Source organism: Cupressus sempervirens, chromosome 1 (assembly GCF_028749045.1).
Source record: "Cupressus sempervirens isolate cs-2001-9-10 chromosome 1, ASM2874904v1, whole genome shotgun sequence".
NCBI classification, from domain to species: domain Eukaryota; kingdom Viridiplantae; phylum Streptophyta; class Pinopsida; order Cupressales; family Cupressaceae; genus Cupressus; species Cupressus sempervirens.
In genome coordinates, this window is record NC_143118.1 from 619,018,714 (window position 1) to 619,037,416 (window position 18,703).

The following is an 18,703-nucleotide window of genomic DNA, read 5'->3' on the forward strand; positions in this document are numbered from 1 at the left end:
AACATGTGGCATAATGACCGAAACCAATTAATAAGATCTGCTATTAAAGAGTTGACATCTAGGATGTCGTCCTTACAATACCAAGTAATTGAACTGGTAAAACAATTCAATTCCTTAGGTCAAATTGCCCAATTACCAGACTTATTCTGAATATTGCGATCTTAACCAGTCAACATACTTTCCATTCAAAACATGTGCCAACCACTATCTGAACATAAGTGAACATATTTGTAACATATACAAGCCTTATATTATCATTATACAAAATTGTGGCCATTACTGATTATCCTGGTAAACTTGCTGACAAAATCATTCTGACTTTTCACTATTTCCTTTGTAGTACTTAAAACATATTTCACAACCAAAATTTAATCAAAACTGAATCTTAAGTCAGGCGATCATTCCTACTGTCTTAGTTGCCATCACTGACAACATCCGAGTCTTCATACTTGATCACTTGCCAACGGGATAACCCTCCAATAATATTGCTAGGGTCTTTCCAATACCAAATGATATACATCTGTTGGCACCATATCACATAGCACGTCATTCACATAATGACCAATTTTGAAAACAAGAAAACAAGATTTATGCACTTGTACACTATGAACTTTCTTTAAAGACACAATCTTGAAATGGTTAGATTTTGAATAAAAACAAGCTATAATTTCCCAACCATTTCTTTACTTGCTAGATTGTTGATTGATCAACTGTCTATTATCATCATGCACACCTTTTCTTTAAATATGCATTTTGTTTAGAAGATGCACTTTCTCTGGTAATTATGTTCAAGGGCCTTATTGTTCCTAAGATATAAAGGCTCTTTCCAATAGTAAATTCTGTCTTGTTTCGACCTCAATCTCCTCTGTCAAAGGTTTGCCTCCTTCTTGTGCTACCATCACCGTTCTATGGTTTGGAGGACAGTCTATGGTCTTAAGGGTTTCTTTCTACCTTTAAAACATATTAATAAGCCTTATCTACTGTAGCTACTTCCCTAAAGCGAGCTCATCTTGAAATTGAAATTTAAGGCCACTGACATATTAGGATGCAGCTTGCCCTTTTCTCTCTAGTATATTTGTTCAAACTTGAAGCTTTATAAATTGCTCAGTATAAACCTACATTGGCTGATCTATTTGGTTTGTGTTCTGATTTTTTAGAAACAATTTTTTGCTGGTAACCAGAAGGTAAAATTTGAGCTCTCAGGTGTTTCATCATCATAGGCCATAGCTTAATTTTTTTCATTTCCGTGTACTTGAACTGTGCATGTTCTAATGTAGAGATGCATGTGACTTAAATCTGCATGTCGTGATTTTCACTCTTTTAGAATCATCCTTATCAATGCCTTCTATTGCAAAACACATAGTATCTGGAAACTCCTTTGTCCCTCCTTGGGCGGGCATATCGTAATATCCAATTTGGAAATGGATCCAATACAGCCCAGATACAAGTTGAATATTATACCTATGTGGCCCAAAAATATTTGGTTTTCCAACCATGCAAATTACTATGTGATTTTTAATTTTTGAATTGATATAATTCTTCCCAAATTTAATTTTAAAAAGGTTCATTAATGCAATTTAAAAAGAAATATTTGTATTAACAAAACCTACACCAAATGAGAGACAAACGAATTTTTTTTCTATTCCACTGACCCATTTTTTTTGGTTTGTCTTCCAATGCAACTCTGCTGTTTTTGCATACTGTGAAGCTTAAAAATTAACTTCTAATGTGTCTATATTGCTTTTCAAGGAATGGAAATCACCTCCAACAACTTAGACAATTGTGTTAACTATTTGTGTGTTTTTAAAGTTTAGTCTTACCCAGTTGTATCCATATTGGGGGTATTAAAAAATGGCATTATCTGTATCTAATACCGATATTGACAACGTATCCGTGTCCATACAAGTTTGCAAAACATTTATCCAACTCTTGGATCTAGTTTAGAAATAAATCTGGTCTCAAAGTTTGATATATTGACTTCTGCCTTGGTCCAGCCTTGTATGGTCATGACTTCAATCGACCACTTAAAGAGTTTAGTATGCCAGCAACATTTTTCAGGTCCTAGTGTTTCTTTTGTACTCATCCGAACACAGTTGACTCATCCACTTCAACCACCTGCTCTTCTTTCCAGATTGCCCATCTCATCCAGAAAAGAAAGAGACTGCCTACTAAAGACAAAATTGGGAAGTCCTATTGAAATCTGAAAAAGAAAACCACGATTTCCCAAAAGGGACAGCCCCAACCAAAATAAGCCCACAATAGTCGCCATGACAGACTGTCACAAAACAAAATACAACACAAACAAATTATAGGGAAGTGATGGCAGAGTGGGGAACCCCACCTTAAGGAGGGTGGCTACACCAATTGTCCTATGATTGGCTTGTTGGCATTGACAGTAACAATGGGGAAGCAATGATTGTCCTGAATCAAGGCTGGTGAAGGATAGGGTGTTGGAAGAAAATCATTCTTGAAAGGGATTTGCTGGTTCTAATCTCAGCAATGATCTGAAGTCACTGAGATGCATAGAAAGACCGGCAATAAGAGGAAAGAAAACAGAATAGCAGATATCACAACATATAGAGTGGTTACATGCTTAGGTTGTGAAGGATTATCAGATATGATGTTCTCAGCTCCTAGGATTGCCAAAAAATGAAGAATGTAATGGGACCAAGTTGATGCAAGAAGCCACTTCTTGCACAAACCCGTGGTCCGTGTTTGTCTCTTGTTCCAATGTGTCATTTCTAGATTGAAAATGAGAGATAAAAGATCAAAACAGTTACAAAGGAATATTTAAAGTAAAATTAGTTTGGAACACCTTGTTTTCTTGTTAGATAGGTGCGCTAATGTATTGGAGGATTTCTGCTTTTTGTTAGTGTTTTTGTTTAAATATAAATGTACCTAGTGCTGACATTAAGAGTTATAGAACAATGCTGTAATAACTGCTCTCGAGTAATCCTGTCATCTGTTCTTATGGATTCATTCACATCTCTGTACATGTGCAAGTTATCTGAATTAGGAAAGAGTTGGTCAATTGCTATATAGTGTGAGGGGGAGAATTGTGGTGAGTAAATTCAATTTCAAAAAAGCTGTCTTATTCATGCCCCTGTTCTTTCACATACCGGAAATTTATAAGGTACTACGCATAAGGCTTTTTGCTAATGCTAATATTATCTAGTTTTGATGGGCACCTGATTATCTCAGATTGGAATCATTTAGTTGCCCATTTGCCCATTTGTTCTCTTCCTAAAGCATATTGCTGTTTCATTAATAAAATGCTGAAAGTAAACATTTGGAATTGGTTGTAAGGCCACAGCACGAAATAATTCTTGCTAACAAACAGCAAACTAAAGTCAGAATTTTTCATTTAATTAGTAACATATTAGAAAAAGTTGCAGCAGAAATCAGAAATGAACCTGGAAACCCTAATTTTAGGAAGCACTCTGTTTTTAGCTCAATCAATTGGTTCAACTAATTTTATTAAAATCTTGTGATCTTTCAAAACAGAGTGTTGGCCAGTTGACTGAACACAAACTAGTTGTGATTCAAAAACTATTTCTGCTACAATGGTTAGGGCAGGTTATCATTTCGATTGAGATGGAGATGGTGTTACCAGGCATCCTGTGCATGAAGAAAAAACTGAGCAATTGCAAAGTTCAAAAAAAAGAGTCAAAAAAGTAAAATGATCAGCCCTTTCTTTGTGGATGGCTTAAACATCACACACTAAGGTTTTATTCCAAGATAAAGTGTCAAATAGTCAAAGTTTAACTTATTTTTCCAAGCTTAATTTCTTCCCTAGTGTGTGATGTTTAAGAATGGTCCTTTTTTAAGAAGAATATTAGTCCTACTAGCTAAGAATTTGAAGGGTCTGCAAAGGATATTTTAGATTTCCCCCATTTTGTTTGACAGTCCTACTAGCTAAGAATTCGAAGGATATGCAAAGGATATTTTAGTCTTTAGATTTCCCCATTTTATTTATGACAAATGGAAGTTCATTTTCTGCAACTTCTTAAAAACAATATACGATAGATCTATTACAACTTTGGATATTGTGTATATTTTACAATTGACTTTTCAGATCACACTCCGTATATCATCCTCAGAAAAAAAAAGGGAGTACGATGTGGAACATGGATTGGAATATATACAGTTAAATATAAAATCTATCTTATATGTACTTCGCGACTCTGGCAAACTCCTGCCAATAATTTGTTCAGTATTCTTCTGGATTTGACTGCATAGAATATGAACAAAATGAAATATATAGGGTCAAATCCAAAGAATATTAACAAAATAAAATCTACATGTTCAAATCCAGAAGGATATGAACAAAATATAAAAAGAGCTCACGCCGTCATTAATTCTTAAAATTTTAGTAGAGTAATTGCTAAACACCAAGGTTTGCGGACACTCCGAACAGTCTTTCAGAACAAAGACAGACAAATTCGTTGAATACTTCGGTTCTCTGAAACTCGCTCTCAATCTATAAATCATAAGATTTTGAACATAACAAATGCGTAGTAATTTGTTCAGCAACGGAAGTTGGGAGAATTTTTGATGCCCAACTGAATCCATTTTAAGGTAGCTAGCAGTTTATTGAGAAAAAATGTTATAAGGTTGCAAAAAGAAAAATCTAAAGGGATTTGGCATGTAGAAGGCTTCTAAGAACAGGGGAGAGTGATAACCATTCAGTTGGACGTCGCAAGCGAAATGTAAAGATATTTAAAAATAGACGACATAAGCTCTAAGAAAGAAAAATGTACAAAACAATATAGAGTAAATCTTAGCAGCAAATATAAGAAGGGAAGATTAGTTTGGTAAGCTACTATTATAAGAGTTGCAGATAAAATCTTCAATGGAATTTCTTACTTCCGAAATCTTGAATGGAGTTTCTCACTTCCTTACTTTGCTTGAGCCTGTCTCCGCCTCTTCACATTTCTTGCTTTTCTTATACGAGTGCACTCGACTAGCACCAACCTGTGGCTTTCATACAGACGAGCAAATCCAACACCAATGTATTTGTTAGAGTAAAAAAATCAATTATACGTTGCGGAGATTGTCAAAAGGTTTGGAAGTTAAAGGATGACGGGGCATTAATTCCGCCAAAATGTCGATCTTGTTTAAGAATATCCTCTTTCACATGACCGTCCAGAATTTTCAACATTTTCAGCACCCAAAGGAATCTAGCCATGAAATTCGTTGGCTGGATGCCGCATGCCATTCAACTCTATGTCATCGCATCATACATCCTATTTTTACATTCTGTGTACTATTCGATTAACTTATGATAATTGGAAAATCGTTTTATCAGTAATGCATCTTTTTAAAAAGTTAGTTGTCAGTGTAACGCAGAAATAGCGTACATTGCAGCTAGATATGACGTCAGAAGGCAGAAGATGTATGATGTCCTATGGTACATGGGCATGAGCGGCATCCAGCCCGAAGGAAATTCGTGGCCGGATGGCCGTTGCCGTGGACCGATTTGATTGAATTCTAGTTTTTAAGTAGTAATAACGTCACTGGACATCTAATGGGGGCACCATATTTGCACCGGTAGCCTGCCATTACCATTCGCATGGCCATTCTCATTCGTATGGGCATGCCATCAATATGTCCGCCGTCCCGTCTTATGTCACGTTAGTAATTATTAACAAATTAACTCATTTTTCATTATTTCAAGTATTTTTTTATAGTAATATTTGTACATAAATGAAAAATATAAAATTAAGTAAAACTTAAATTAATAGGAACACATTTATTTAAACATTGTACATGAACCGTCCAGTTCCAAAACAAAAATTTAAAAAACTTCTATCTACCAATCAAGTTACATTTATTCTAAACTTTAAATTTTCAATGTATTTATTGAAATTAAAAACGACTATTTAATTGTAATGATATTGGTCACTGTAGAAAATTGCAAGGAGAAAAATAATTTTTCAGTGTGGGTCCCCCGTTGATTTACGGACACGACTCGCTCGTGTTATCCTTATTTTTCTCTCACACGCTATCTGCTCGCCGGGTGTATGGAGTGTGGAAAAGAAAGTCCACCCGGTCTATGTTCTTGGGAATTATAATTTTTAGACAAATTAATAAATTATAATATGTTCTAATTATGTATTTTGTGCAAATATAAATTATTTTTAATAAATGGAGGAGTATTTTAAATTAAATAATAAATTAAATTGTTTGTGTATTATATTTTATATGAAAATTATAATTAGCAATAATTATATTTTTAATACCGATCAAAAATTATATTTTTAATATATTTATATTTAAAATAATTTATACAAGATACTATATATTTAAATTTTAAAGTAAATATATTAATTTCAAATTAAATAGTAAAAAATGTTTCAATTACAAAGTAATTTAGTAAAAAATAATCCTTATTTGAACTTTAAATTATCTAATATTTAAAAGAAATTTTAAACTATATTCCCTTATTTTGAATATTTGTTGAAAATTTATTAGTAAAAGAACAAATCTATTTTATTTTTAAATTTTAAATTAGGAATATGATTTGAAAAATTTATATTGAATTATCATTTTAGATGTTTCTATTTTTTTCAATATCATTTGCAAAATATATGTGCTATTTTTAGCAAACAAATAGTGTAATATTTGACACTTAAAATAAAAACATTAATCAATAATTACATTCTTTCACTAATTCTCTATAAGAATTTCTAATAACAGTAGATTGAATATGAGATTGAATATGAGATGACCACTGAAAAATAAATACAAACAATATATTTGAGTTCAAACCTTGGTCAACTTTTAAATGACCTATATATTAACATATTTCTTAGCTGATCTAATTCTTCATAACCAATATACCATTTTGAAAGTTTTAGTTTATTTAGTTTAATGTCAAAATTTATTAACTATAATGGAATAGTATTCATTTCTCACCAAAAATATAATAATTTAAACAATTAAATATACAACTTCACTCAACTCTTATCTTAAAACTTACCAAGGCAAGAACTTTGGTGCTTGTGCACTTGTTTAAACATTGAATGTTTAATTTAATAGGAACACATTTATTAAAACATTGAATGTTTAAATAAATATGTTCCTACTAAATTTTAGTTTTACTTAATTTTATATTTTTCATGTATAAATTTACTATAAAGAATACTTGAAACAATTATAAATTCTTATAAAATTTTCAAATTTTTTTTTAAAGTAAAAAATATTGTGGAGGGATTTTCTATTCAATTTGTGAGATATTTATTTAATTTTAATTTTAATTTTAATTTTTAATATATACATTGTAAATAAGATTAAATAATTTCTATAGTTTTAACTTATATAAATATAAAAAGAGAGGAAAATAATTTATATAGTTTTATATCTATCTATTTTTATAATTTTTATAAGTAAGATTTCTATAATTAGATTTATTTTCTATAATTGTTACAATTTTGAGTTCTAGACTCTCTCAATGAATTAGAATTAAGTTCTAATATAATTTTAAAACTTAATATAATTTTAAAACTTAATATAATTTTAAAACTTAACAAGAAGTATGAAGACTAATGGAAAGAAGACTTACAAGATTTTTAGTATACAATATATGTTTGAAGTACATTAAATTAGTAAAAACTTCTTTGTTGAATAATTTAGAAAGATAATCTAGAAAATAATAGAATTGATAAAATAATAAAACATTAAATTAATTCACTCAAATAAAAATTATTTAGTTTTATAGTTTCCCATAAAGTTTTTAGTTGTGTTATAGTTTCAGGATAGAAATTTGAATTAATCAAAGGAGGGTTTCCATTCCAGGAGTCTTCCCAGAACAAAGCTTCCTCTCCATTCCCTATATCCCAAGTAAGATATTTGGAAATCAAGTTGTGATTATTCAGAGGAAAGTTCCACCTAGCAGATCCTTTAGGGGTAGAATTAATTCTAAATAACGAAGTTTTATCTAAAGGATTAAGATATTTATTGTATAGAATTTTTGCCCATTTCCTGTCTCTTTCTTGATAAAGTCTCCAAACTTGTTTAGCTCCTAATGCTTCATTCTGCCATTCAAGGTTCTTGATACCTAATCCTCCATATACTTTTGGTTTACAAACTTTACTTGTCCTCCAGTCCTTTCTAGAATAAATTTCGTAATTTACTTTCCAATTTAGAGTTGATGTGTTTTGGAAGATAAGAACATGACATTTGGTAGGCAGGGATAGCTGCCAACACTGCTTTAATCTTTGTTGCTCTTCCTACCTTTGTTAACCATCTACCTTTCCAAGATTTAGTTTGGTTGTCAATTTTCCTAAGAATATGCTCCCAACCAGAATTAGTGTGCATGTTCTTATCAAGATAAATCCCTAAGTATCTGAATGGAAATTTTCCTTTTTTTAAATCCTAATTTTTGACAGATTAGATTTTCAACTTTAATGTTAGTGTTTAAAAAGATTTTTTTTTATTTTTCAGCATTGAACATTTGCCCAGATGCATTTGTATATGTGTTCAGAATGTGCTGCATGTGATCAATCTCTTCCACAGTGCTCATTCCAGCAAGAATTTTGTCATCAGCAAATTGTTGGTGGGTGGTATTTTCAACTCCATTAGTGACTTTTACCCCAATAATTTTTCTCTCTTCTTGCGCTGCTTTGATAGCCCTTCCAAATGCTTCTGCTATAATGATAAATAGGAAAGGAGATATTGGGTCTCCTTGTTTGATGCCCCTTGAGATATTAAAGAAACCTTTTGGGGTACCGTTGATAAGAATCAAGATTTTAGGGGTTGAAATACATTGAAAAATAATGTTAATCCATTGTTTGGAGAAGCCAAAGGCCTCTAAAGTTTTACAAAGAAATCTCCAGTCTACCTTGTCGTATGCCTTCTGAATATCAAGTTTAAGTAGCATACAAGCTTCTTTATTTTTTAATGCTGAATGGATAGTTTCCTGTATGATTGAGATACCGTCTAGAATAGATCTACTAGGGACAAATCCTGTTTGTTCTTCTGAGATAAGTTTAGGCAAAAAGTTTTTAAGACGATTAGCTAGAATTTTCGAGAACACTTTGTAAATAGAATTGCATAATGCAATAGGCCTAAAATCTCCAGGTGCTACACTTTCATGCTTTTTAGGAATCAGAGTTAAAAAAACATGATTGATTTCAGTTAAAATGGATCCACCTTTACGAGTTGCTTCTAATGCTTTCCATAAATCCTCTCCTAAAATATCCCAACATTTTTGAAAGAAGAAGGCTTGGAAGCCATCAAGACCCGGGGATTTATTTGGGTTCATACTAAAGAGTGCATTCTTAACCTCAATAAGAGAAATAGGTTTGTTAAGGAATTTGTTATCCTCCTCTGAGATCAGCTTGGGAATATGCTTCAACATTTCCTCTTGGGAAAATTTGTTTGATGAGCCAAAGTTATTAAGCGTGTTATAAAAGAATTCTATAAAAAAATTTGCAATTTCTACTGGGTTTTCGGTTTGCTCCCCCTCTAGGTTCCTAATTTTGGTTATATTAATATAATTTCTATTATTAATGGTGCCGTTGTGGAAAATTTTTGTATTACGATCTCCTTCCAGGAGCCATTTTTCTCTGGATTTCTGCCTCCAGAACATTTCTTCTTTTGCCAGAATTTCTTCATGTTTTAAGAGGTATTCTTTCTCTAATAGATATGATTCATTATTCATTCCTTTCGTAATAATTTCCTCATTTAATTTGCTCATTTTATCTTCTATGTCTAATTTTTCTTTGAAAATATTTTTAAAATGTAACTTGTTCCAAATTAGAATCTTATGTTTTAAATTTTTTAGTTTGGAGACCAGGGAAAACATTTTTGATCCTTCAAACTGATCCTCCTACCACCAATCTTTGATCTGATCCATAAAGCTTTTGTCCATAAACCACATTTTCTTGCATTTGAAAGGATTTCTACTAGGTTTACTCTGTTCTTTGATTTCCATTTTCACTGGGAAATGGTCAGATCCTGCAATAGGTAATATTTTTGTAATGATCAGATTATCCATATTTAATTCACCCTTTAGAAGAAATCTGTCTAATCTTTCAGCTATGTAACATAATCCCTTCCTATGATTATTCCATGTATAGATTCCATTCTTGGTTTTGATGTCCAGTAGAGAGTCCCTCTGAATCCAATTTTTAAATCCTTCCATAGCTTTATTAGTTTGACTAATCTCTCCTTGTTTTTCTTCCATGCTTGAGACCGCATTGAAATCTCCACCTATGATAGCTATTTCCCGTGGCACTGAATTCAGGAAAAAAATGATCTCATTCCAAACTGTCTGCTTATCTTCTGTAGAAGTCGGTCCATATACATTGATTATTATTATTTGCAAGTTTGATTTTGTGCTGATAACTCTCATTCCCATCTAATTTACTTGAAGGGAGAGTAATTCAATATTGATTTACCAGGGATTCCAAATCATCCCTAATCCTCCTGAAGCTCCCTGTGACTACTGAAATTTTGATTTCCATTTTCCCAATTTCTGACTTAGTTTTAATCCTTCTTCTTTGCTAAGTTTGGTTTCTTGTAATAATAAGATGTTTGAGTCAAAAAGGGTGAGGTTACGCTTTAGCAAGCGTTTTTTGCTGGGGGCGTTAAGACCCCTTGCATTCCAGGTTGTTATCCTCATTGTTCCTTGGGAAGGAACTTCCCCTTCCCGTTGTTCAGTATATCAGAGATCTTTGTTTGGTCCTTAACCTACCCTGCTACCTCTCTAAGTTCTTTAAGTGATTTCCTTCCACGTTTCTGCTTAGATTTTCCACAAATTGGAGTTTTCAATCCTTCTTGATTCATAGCAATGCCTATTTTGTCAAGGTTTTGCTCATCTAATACCTTCTCTGCTATAGAAGAGACCTCCCCCTCTTGCAAATCCTCTGAGATTATTTTTGTGATTAACATATTACTAATTTGTTGATTCTCACCTGTTCCTGTTTGGGCGCAGTTTAATGCCTCATTCTCTTTATGACCTTCAATGGTGGTGTGACTGTTCAGTTTTTCGTAACCCCTAATGGATTCTATACCTTCTGAATTTGGAGTTAGTTTTGAGACTGATCCATTATCCTCTCTATCTGATGTAAACATGTCTTTCCCATTACTAGGAGTTTGCCAAAACTTGTAACTTTTTTCTTTCCATTCTTTCTGATAGTTATATTGCTCCATTTTGCTGAATCTGCTAGTGGAATGATAACTTCTTGCTCAATATCATTGTTTGGATTAGGTGTTTCTTGCAGTGTTTTTGAAACTTGTTCTACTCTGCTTTTTGTCCTTTGGTCCTTTAGCCTAAGTTCAATAGATCCAATGTGAATCAATTCTTCGTCCAACTTCATTTCATGAATCTGATTTGCACTTGTTCCTAATGTGCCTTCTGATTCAGGAGCTTGAATATCTTTCCCTTTATGTTCCTTATGTAACTTTTCTGCTAATATACTCTGATCTATTAAGTCATTCTGTATTAGCAGAATTTCATGGTGAAGCTAATTTAATCTAACTATATTTAATTCCATTTCTTCAATGACCTCTTTTTCTATCTGACAGTCCTTGCAATTCTTGAATTTACTAAGTGAATGTTGATAATTGATCTTCTCTTCTTCTTTTGTTTCCCTTGATTTATCCACATTTTCTTCATTTGTTATTGGTGCGATTTTGCTAGCTAGGGATCTTTTCTCAAATGATTTTCCTACTTCTTGTAGGAATGGAGTTTTTGCAATATCCATTTCCTTTCTCCTTGTTATCTTACTTGTATTCTTTTTGGTTTTTAAATGATCTTTGATGTTATTAATGATCTGAGATTTAGCAAAGTTAGCATCTAATAGTTTGTATATTTCTCCTGAATATTCTTCAAAAGTTAATTTGTATATAGATTGATTTGTAATGATCTTCCTATTTATTTGTTGATTTTGATCATATTTAACCAAAACCCTAATCCTATTAGCTTTATTTAGGTTATCTTCAAATCCAATTACATTTCCTAGTGAGTTACCAATTTTTTTAATGGTGTTTTCTTCCATTAATTCTGATGGGATTTCTTTGCTTTCCATCCATTTGATCGTTACCATACTTTCAATATGGGTTTTGTTGAAATTAGGTTGCCATTTTAAAAATTTAATATGGTGTCCTTTGTAAAATAGTGTATCAAATTTCAAAATCTCTTCCTTGTCCTGAATATTTCTACATAAAATGAACCAAAATTTATCTGCAAAGGAGTTTAAGGTACTTACCTTGTCGCCCCAAATCATGGAAATGATGCGTACCAGCCTGGATCTCTTCCTTGGCGGACCATTCCAATACATATAGATACCCTTGTCCTCACAGCCCTTCCATCTTTTTTCATTATAAGGGTTGCTTATGATTATTTCTTCACCTGGGGAATGTTGACCAGAGAAGATTTTCTTAGATCCAGCTTTAATCCTTCCTTTGTGCATTGGTTGATCCATCTTTCGATGTGGAGGTATGTATACTGATTTTCTACTAGCAATAATGTTAATTCACCGATTATTCTCATAGGGTTGCTTTGGTGAGGTCTTTGAGTTTATGCAAAAATTTTCCAATTGCTTTCCAAGAGGGATTGCATTTATTTTTGATATCCATCGAGGCTTGTTAGGGCGCTCCTTCTGATAGAAATTCTCCTTCAACTTGGAGCTAGGGTTAGGCTCAAATTTTGTCGCAGAATTGGATTGGCAATAGAAGGATTTTTGCTTTGAAGTTTTTTCTTTTGTGACATCTGATTTTTGCCGAAATCGAGGCCAATTTTTCCTTCTCCGCATTGGTTGCCAGCCATCTTTTTTCTTGTGAGATTAATTTTCGCAGATTTCTGTGATTCGATTGGTGTGTTGTTGAACAAATGATTCAAAGCTATTGTTATTTGCTTTGCCAGTATCTCCTTTCCTTGATTTTGACTGTTTAAGAACTTCGAATTTATTTTTGGTCACCAAAGGAGATTGGGGAGTAATCTTCTGCTGGTACACGACAAATTTCGTGAAGGGGCGATTGAACTTGAAATATGGTTTCGCTTTTTTTGTCATTTTGTCAGAGCAGAGCTCAAATATAATATTAGATTAACATTAATCTTAACAAATTGATATTTAAATATGTAGATTTTTTAGATATTATATTGGATAACATAATATTTGGCATAATACAACGAGACTTCGAAGGAGTGAGTGAAGATTTAGATATAATTTTATATATTTAATAGTTATTAATAATTTATGATTTTTTTTATTAAGGAAAATAGGTTTTGAAGGGTGCTTGAAACCCTATTACAAGTCAAATTTTTTTCAATGAAGCCCAACACAAATTGAACTACAGACCGAAGGTGAAACAGGTCACCAACTAGAACAAGGTGACTGTTTTGGCAACACAGATAACACAATACAACTCAGCCACAAATAATAGGTTTTGACTGGGCACCTAAAACCCCATGGTTGGCAAAGGATATACATTAAGTCCCTAACCATAAAAAACTACAATAGACAACAAACCAAAAAAGCCAGGAGATCCAAAATGGGACAGGGACTTAAGATTTCCCTTTCGATTCCAACTTTTGAGAACGTAATGCCATATCAAAAGTTGGAGTGGAGGGCTTGACCTTTTTCCTTTTTATAGTTGTCCATCCATCCTCCACCAAACCAACAGCCTTCTGCCATGCAAAGTCGGCAACACCACAATCAGCCCCCAAAACCCTCACGACCCGTGAGGGACTTTGGATCGTAGCAGAAACAACATCATTCGAAGACGAAGCCATAAGAGGGCCTCCATTACCAGTGACATAATCCACAGGAGGGAGAACTAGAGAGGTCACCACCGCAAAATTCAAAGGAGGGAGAACAGGAGAGGTCACCACCATTGGGGCAACATCAACACTAGTCAAGTCCGCCACCAAAGAGTCCTGAGGCGAGCCACAATCCCCAATAGGAGGGGCTTTCTGAACTGTGTAGTGATCTTCTGAAACCCCTTTCCACTAAGTCAGAGACTTCTTCGGTCTAGATTTTTTAGAAAAGCAGTGGGTAGCTAGGTGGCCTATCTTGTGGCATTTCTTGCAATGAAAGGGGATCCCTTGTAATCAAGCATCTGGATCCAAGAGCCAAGAGGAGAGTCCAGCTTAATCTTTTCAAGGAGTCCCTTGGAGATGTCAATCTCCACAAGAAGGCGAGCATACATCATTCGAAACACATTGACTGACGTTGTATCAACCATTAAGAAATCCCCGAGGGCTTTCCTCACCACCTCCAGGACTGAATCCAGCCAAGGGTGAAGGGGGAGATTCGACAGCCTAACCCACAATGGGATTTTATTAAAGGATTCAATCATCGGGTCAAAATCTTTATACCAAGGTTTCGCCATCAAGGGGAAGTTCTCCCCCCATGAGAAACCACGATGCAAGATGGCATTTTGATCTTTAGTAGAGGCCAATTTCACAATGAAGAAACCCCTAGCCATAGGGTAAATTTGGGCAACATCTGAAATGATGGCCTTCCATAATTGGAATATCCAGGCGTTAAGATTTGACAGAGAGGGCTAGAACCCCTTAAAATGAAAGATAGTAGCAGTGGAAGAGAAGTCATCCACATATGTGGAGATCTCATCAACAACTTCAGGCTATAAATCAATCATAATTGGGTTACTTACAACGATAGGCATAGCATCCTAGAGCCCCGAACGCAGGACACCAGAGCCACCACCAATGCCGACCATCATTTTATTGCTCATTTTTATACTTTTTTTCTATTTTTCAAATAATAAAATAAATGAACTCTATACATGTAAGTTCAATTTGTATAATAAAATAGAAATAAAATTATCTTATTTAAGATTCATAAATTTAATTTCATATGTAACATCATTTTAGTCTTATAAGAAATATTAATTGATTTCATTAGTTTTAGTTTAAAAATAAAATTATTAAATAATATGATATAGCAAAAAAAATATTATTTTTAGATAAATAAGATAAAAAATATTTTGATAAATTTATGATAATCTAAAATTATTTAGATAAAAAAAATTATTAATACATTTATCAAAATTTTAAATCATATATAATATTACTTTAGTATAAAAGAAATAATAATTAATTTTACTAGTTTTAATTAAAAAATATAATTGTAAAATAATATGATTTTAACTTACTTGATTTTTTGAAAAAAATTATCGAACAAAGCATATAGAGAAATTTTGGAAAAGATATTCTTTCTTATCAAAATAAATTTTAATTTTATATTTAAACATTAGAGTTGGGAAAAAGATATTAGACGTTGAGCAAGACGAGTCAATTTGTCAATACTTATTGAACTAACTAGGGAGTGTGTACATACTTGGATAAAGACACTAACACTATTCATGCCAATGGGATGGGATGCCCATGCGAATGGTAAAGGTTGATGGTGCAATTATGTTGCAGTGTAGCCAGGGGTATAGAATTGTGACTTAGTGGCGCCTGAAATAATGGGGTCGTATGGCAAAATTTGGACAAATAGATTTGTGGGTTATTGTATTTTATAATCGAGTTCCCCATGGGACCAGTGTTATCTCCACCTTATTTTTAATTTTTAATTTTTGGTACTATGGGACAAACCATAATTTTTGTATTAGTTTATAAAGCACAATGTAAAAATGTTAGTTTCTTATTGTCATTTTGTCATTGAGGTGTTGGAAGTCATATATTTTTCCCATTGTGTACTTCTACTCCACCCAAGGCTTAAGACCACTAATAAACTAGGTTGAAAGAATGATGCTTGAAAATATATCAAAGATTTTCCTAGTAGAAAAAAGACAGGTTTCCATCAATAAATTTAAGTCCCATATTCTCAGGATGTGTCCATGATATTGAGTCATGTAAATTAGCACTTTATAATGTTGTTTGTGATTTCTATGTGACACTAATTTTATTTCAAGAAGTAAAGTAAATGAAGAAGAGGCAACAACAAGAGTTGGTGAATATTGTTTCTCATTCAATTGCATGTATGTTGTTTTGGATTGGATTCTTCAACACCTCTACATTGTCCTAGTGCTTCTACTTATGCTCCTAGTGGTATTGTTAGTTTTGGTCCTAGAGTTCAATATCAATGTTGAATTCATATTTTGGGACCCAATACTAGTACACAAACTCACTTGAGAGCATACCTTGGAATAAAGAGTTACATGATGTTAAAAATACAATTGGCAAGTTTTGGTAGTATTGCAACATTCCATTTTTTGCAGTCAGGGAATTCATTTTATTTGATTATTCTAAATTAAAAATTTATAGTTTGCTTTCTCTAATGAATTTTTAGTAGACATACTTTTTAGATCTATTGCAATAGGGCTCTTTAATTGGAAAGACAACTTGGAGGTAAGTATTTGTGGAGGTGGGGTTTGAAGCCCTTACTAGTATTAAATGACCCACTTGTTAGAAACAAGTGATGATGTAAAAGCAAAATTGTATGATTAACATGTGGTTTGGACTAATAGAGATGCACTATCATGATTAATGATTGGATCGATAGGAGAGATGTGACACTCATAAATTTTGTCATTTCTTACGGAGGTGACAGATTGTTCTACTTTATTAAATACATTAAATGATTTGAATTTGATAATGATTTTGTGATTAATATTTGAATTTCATAACTTATGATGCATTGATTGATCATTAATTTTGCTTTGTTTTTAGCTTCCACCATGTTCCTCAAATTCAATGATGCTTCCTCACAAGTCAATAATGCCACATGCCTATGTGAGCCTATTAAGGATGTCGTAGGTGACGTTGGTGAAAGAAATGTAGTTCAAGTGCTAGTTGTGATGAACAATGCGACAAATTATGCTTATGCAGGTAAACTTTTGGTGGAAGACACCCAAGTATATTTTGGTCTCCATATGTGACTTATTGCTTTGACCTCATATTGGATTATATTGGCAAGCTTGAATGGGCCAATTCATGCATTAGTAAGGCTAAAAACATTTTTAATTTATGTGCAATCACACAGTGCTTAGTATAATGAGGTAATGTATGGGGCAAAAGGAGTTGGCTCATCCTAGAGTTACAAGATTTCCAATAAATTTCATCACTCCAACTCCTTGATGCTAAGAAAAGTTGCTTTGAGACACATGTTTGTTGGTAAGAAGTGGAAATTCCTCAACCAATGTTGCGAAGATTGCATTTTTCATGAGCCTGGATTTTCGGCCCTTATGAAAAGATGGTGTAAGTAATTATTTTAATAAATTCTACATTATTTTTTACTTTTACTTTTTATTTGTATTTTTCTTTTGTTTGCAATTTTTTGTATTTTCATTCACATTTAAGTGTTATCTTTTCACAATATTTGTAGGTCATTGAGCACTTAGAAAATTTCGTAATGAGTTGCTAATGGGGGAAAGCCCATTATGGGCTACATATATGAGGGCACTGATAGGGCCAAGGATGTCATTAGATTTGTATATAGAATGAGAGATACTATCTTATAATTTATTTTATATTTTACTTTTGTTTGCAATTTTGCATATTTTCATTCACACTTAAGTTGAAGTGTTATTTTTCGCAATATTTGTAGGTCATTGAGCACTTGGAAGTTCTGGTATGAGTTGTTGATTGGGATAGGCTTATTACATGTTACATATATGAGGGCATGGATAGGGCCAAGGATGCCATTAGATCTGTATATAGAGAAGATGGAAGTAAGTATTGTAACTTGGGGGATAATTAATAGTAGCTAATACCTCCAACTTCACAATGCAACACCATTCCATTTATTTATGTTCTTTTTATTTGTGTTTGGAGCTTTTGTTGGCTTTAATGCTTGTATGTTAATATGTACTTTGGTTAGTTCTAGAGCTCCACATAGGGGCCTTGAGTATGAAGTAATAGCTAGCATGATAGTAGTTATGGTTGTGTTGTGAGTATGCGAGTTCATGTTTTAACATATTGTTTGTGTTTGCTTATGTCTAGATATCCTATTCATATTGTGATGTTTAATTCTTTTGGACTCCTTGGATTATTAATATTGGAGTAAATATATTAAATGAAAGCTCTGATTATTATATAATTATTGTTATTAATAGTCTAACGTGTACTCTATTATGACTATACATAATATTAATAATTACATTTGATGTTATTTAAATTAAATTAAATTAATGATTAATATGACATGCACTCTTATTTTAGGATCTCTCATATCAAATACTAATTCTAACACATCATATGTTGGTGTTAAGAATGACACCATTAGTCATTTTCTTTTGGGCGTTACCTATATCTTTATAATCGTATACTCATTATCAACTTGTGTTCTCTCTCTTAGTGTGATTATATTTTTGTGGTTACCTATTCAAAAACTTGGAGTATTCTATTGATTACTTTCAATCTTTTTGTGTGCAAAATGTGTCACACTTCTATAGACTATTATTCTTGAGAGAACACATGACGAAGATCATCCTAGAAGGTGACATATACCTTCCTATCTATGATGTGCAAGTACAATGATAATATGGTGGTTCTCGAATGAACTTAGTTAAACAACCCTTGGAAGGTGCACCATAGAATGGAAGATTCAAAGGAGTAGAGACAAGAATGCTAATATCCGAGAATCACAAGTATGCAATGCAAATGCAAGCTAAGCTAACAATAATGAAAAAGTTACAAGCCCCTAATTAGACTAGGCAAGTTAAGCTAGTCCACAAAGGAAATGTAAACTAAGAATGAAAGTAAGCTACAATGCAAGTAAAGCAA

General features: G+C 32.8%; 1 protein-coding gene and 1 long non-coding RNA gene across 4 annotated transcripts in view; one reads left to right on the top strand and one right to left on the bottom strand.

The window, feature by feature from the left end:
* Positions 1–5,203, bottom strand: part of LOC149579433 (disease resistance protein Roq1-like) — a 45,145-nt gene extending 39,942 nt beyond the window's left edge. Inside the window, exon 1 of the mRNA XM_089832682.1 lies at positions 4,867–5,203. The gene's annotated coding sequence lies outside the window, so the exon portion shown is untranslated. The remainder of the gene's footprint in view (positions 1–4,866) is intronic.
* LOC149579431 (uncharacterized) overlaps positions 1–17,756 on the top strand; it is a 97,746-nt gene extending 79,990 nt beyond the window's left edge. Inside the window, exons 2-3 of one of the 3 annotated variants that reach the window (XR_016365038.1) lie at positions 16,649–17,176; positions 17,526–17,756. This is a non-coding gene — a long non-coding RNA (uncharacterized LOC149579431). Of the gene's footprint in view, positions 1–16,648; positions 17,221–17,303; positions 17,434–17,525 lie in introns of those variants that run through there. The other 2 variants (XR_016365037.1, XR_016365036.1) reach the window with 2 other exon arrangements.
* The last annotated feature ends 947 nt before the right edge of the window (positions 17,757–18,703 follow it).